At 47.8% G+C, this 2472-nt stretch overlaps 1 protein-coding gene across 11 annotated transcripts in view; it reads left to right on the top strand.

Annotated features, from left to right (window-relative positions):
* LOC113201982 (peripheral-type benzodiazepine receptor-associated protein 1) overlaps window positions 1–2472 on the top strand; it is a 62217-nt gene that overhangs the window by 14844 nt on the left and 44901 nt on the right. For all 11 annotated transcript variants that reach the window (XM_052270529.1, XM_052270537.1, XM_052270536.1 and 8 more), the window contains exon 2: window positions 1425–1596. The gene's annotated coding sequence lies outside the window, so the exon portion shown is untranslated. The remainder of the gene's footprint in view (window positions 1–1424; window positions 1597–2472) is intronic.

Raw genomic sequence — 2472 nt, 5'->3', positions numbered from 1 at the left:
GGCGAGGCGTTGGCTTGGCCGCACTGGCAGTCAGAGTGCCTTTTAAAGGTGCTAAATTTTCGTAAATTTTTGTGTCTAAGAAAGGCACCACATACGTGCCTAAAGGCACAACAATTGAGCACCTTTCTGGACATTTTCCAGGACGGTGATTCCCACCTTTGCTTTCCCAGCGCGTGCGTTGTCTCGAATGATTTTAGACAGTCCCGAAGACAAGACTGTCGCTACCGCAGGGCAAAGTGCCCCGCAGGCGCCTGCAAGACTCGGGGTAGGCTACCCCGCAGTACACAAATGCACGGCTGGCAAAATGTTGCCTACCATGTAGGCGCTTTGAGGACATGTATCAGCTGAACTTGTCAGTTTTATAACGGCGAATGATGAGCGCATTTTCTGGATGACCCCACCTTATTAAAGGCGATTGTTCATGTTAAAGTACGAGTTTATTACTGAGCGCAAAATTAATTTTGAGTTCCTCTGTAGTGTTAAAAACTCTTGGATTTCAGAACACTCGTGAAAAATAATAATACCAAAGTCACTTATTTGGATTTCCCACAGGACTCCGTAAATTTCAAGCGTCGAGTTTAGCTTTAAAGCACGGGCGACTAATATAATTTGCTACCTTCACTAGCTGTTTAATAATATGAAAACTGACAACGGAGTCCTCTGGGAATTTCTAGTTGTGATTCATCGTGAATCTTTGGGAAATTCCAAGAAGTTTTTGTTGCGTCTTGGTTTTGTCCAGCACCTCTTCACTAAGTAAGTGAGCAAATTTGATCCAAATAGGGCGAGGTTGTGAATCTCATGACTCCTGAGGGAGCGATACTAATTTCATCTCTCGTTTGGAGTGTTTCGCAACATTTTTGGTTACAAATAAGATTCATTTTGAGTCATTTTCGCAAACATTGCTCGTCTAGAGTCGTTTTTGCGACATTTTCGGTTACGAAGAAGACTCATTGAGTCATTTCGCAAACATCGCTCTAACTTCATCGCGATGAAGCTATTACGTCGCTCTATTCGGGCAAGAAAACTCGCTGTGCGTTTTACTTTACAGTGTTACTGTTTCTCCCCTCTCGCTAGTACATTCGCATTCTCCCCTGGCACCACAGGCCACTGGGCTTTTCGCTAATGCGAGTGAGTTTGACGTTAAAGGTAATGCCTTTTGCCAGAATAACGCAAAAGAGAGGGGGAGGGGGGAGAGTTTCACAAAGGCCCTAAACCAGCTATGGCCTTGGCCATTAAAATTAAGTTCATAGAATCCACTAGCTACAACTACATCGGCACCACAAAAACAAATCCGAAGTCTGGCACTGGCGCCTGTAACCTCATTGTGGCCACAGTCCATCAAGTGAACAATTTTGATGATGTTGCATTCCATTCCAAACAATAATAAGCATTACAATGACCAGCCCATTTTCTTCTTGTTGCAGGTGGCACCCGGAATGAGCTGGTAGGGGCGGCCCGGGGCCGGGGAGGGGGAGGGGAGGGGCGCACAGGGCCCCACCGGGCCCCGCGCGGGCCGGGCTCAGTAACCAGGGCCCCGAGCTAGCCGAATAGGCCACGTTGACGCCCTCGCGGGAAGCACTCTGCCACGGCACTCTGGTGAGTACTCAGCACGGAAAAAAACTAATCAAACTTGAGGTTCTGAAAAGAAAAAGGGATCATCGGGTACTGAGAGATTCCTTGCACGCACAGTGATAAAAATGAAGCTGTCGTTGCCTTGATATTACCAATGTATATTAATGTTAAGTATAAAGTGTTTAAAGGTATCATCTGCTAATAAAGTGTGCAACTGGGGTACATACAAGTGCTCAAACACTGCGTTGCAAACTTCTAAGTGTTTGACTGAAATTTTGAATACTGGAAAGTGTTCAACGTCAGGGTTGTCCATGCGACTTCGGCTAATTTAAAGTGTCCAAATGTGATGTTTGACACTTCACTGTAAAAAAAATGTCGTCAAAATAACGACAGCGCATAACGGGCGAAGGGGGTAGGAACCCGCAACACTGAAGCGCAAGCAAAAAAACATCCGGTACACACATTATCAAAGAGGTTAAAATGGCCTTTTAGAGAGAGAGAGAGAGAGAGAGTAGGAGAGTAGCCTTTTGTGGAAAAATCATTTGTATCATTTAACTTCTCTTTCCCTCCTCCCCCTCTCGCGAATGGATGTTTGCGTTTTCACTCAGCTTTGTGGAGTCCCAGCCCCAGCTTCCGATCGGTGGCAAAGGGATGACCCCGCCGCGCAACGCACATACCCCACCCGACCGCACCCCCCTCGTCCTCGTCCAGTCCCCCACAATACCCCATCACATTCACCGCAAGCCACAGCGATCCCCTCTGGCAGAGTGTTGCAAACAAAGGGGTTGAAATAAGGCAGAAAGAAGCGACCATTCACTGCCCCTCCTTTGTGTGCGGCCCAAATGGACCGCTGGGGACACACCGACCGACCTCGCGTGGCCGGGGGGGGGGGGGGGGGGG

This window comes from Frankliniella occidentalis, unplaced genomic scaffold (assembly GCF_000697945.3).
Source record: "Frankliniella occidentalis isolate FOCC.00 unplaced genomic scaffold, Focc_3.1 Scaffold126, whole genome shotgun sequence".
NCBI classification, from domain to species: Eukaryota; Metazoa; Arthropoda; class Insecta; order Thysanoptera; family Thripidae; genus Frankliniella; species Frankliniella occidentalis.
This window is presented reverse-complemented; position numbering and strand designations above follow the sequence as displayed.